Below are 615 nucleotides of genomic sequence, written 5' to 3' on the forward strand. Positions count from 1 at the left end.
GAAGCCAGACACATTAAATTTACAAATGGCCACGACAGCTCTTATAGGTAAAATAAGGTGGATACTTTGATACATTGTTGTACCTTTCATGCCAACTCAAAAAATTATTTTTTTCTTTAGTTGACTACATGACAGCCCAAAAGCTCATGAGAAAAGCTCAAATCACCTCGTGTCCTGAACTCTCAGACTCCTCCATCACTGAGAAAAGGCCAACCAGGCTGAAGAGACCACCTTTACACCTTTTAGATAGAGATAGTGATATCACAGATATTGAAGACAGTATGTATATGAATTCACATTTCTTGTTTGGTTTATAAAGTAATTAAATGATAAAAACTTAAATTTAATACAATTGTTTTAGGTAATATCAACACCAGGCCACCAGCAAAAATACCAACCCTTCCCTCTCCACCGAGAACAATGGAACCAAGAAGGAACTCATCCAAAAGTACAAGAACATTTTATTTTTTAATTTGTAAACCATTGACCCACACCAAAATACTTTTTTTTTTTTTTTACAGTAAACAATGAATATTGTTGTCATTTGTTTATAACAAAGGTATTATTACAATATGAATCTTTCTTTTTTTTAGCACCTGAGCCATCACAGACATG

General features: G+C 33.5%; 1 long non-coding RNA gene across 1 annotated transcript; it reads left to right on the top strand.

Annotated features, from left to right (window-relative positions):
- Positions 1 to 253: 253 nt before the first annotated feature.
- Positions 254 to 615, top strand: LOC107711238 (uncharacterized). The gene is made up of 3 exons (XR_001636683.1): positions 254 to 279; positions 362 to 448; positions 594 to 615. It is a non-coding gene; the product is annotated as an uncharacterized LOC107711238 (long non-coding RNA).

This window comes from Sinocyclocheilus rhinocerous, unplaced genomic scaffold (assembly GCF_001515625.1).
Source record: "Sinocyclocheilus rhinocerous isolate Xijiao unplaced genomic scaffold, SAMN03320098_v1.1 scaffold21680, whole genome shotgun sequence".
NCBI lineage: Eukaryota > Metazoa > Chordata > Actinopteri > Cypriniformes > Cyprinidae > Sinocyclocheilus > Sinocyclocheilus rhinocerous.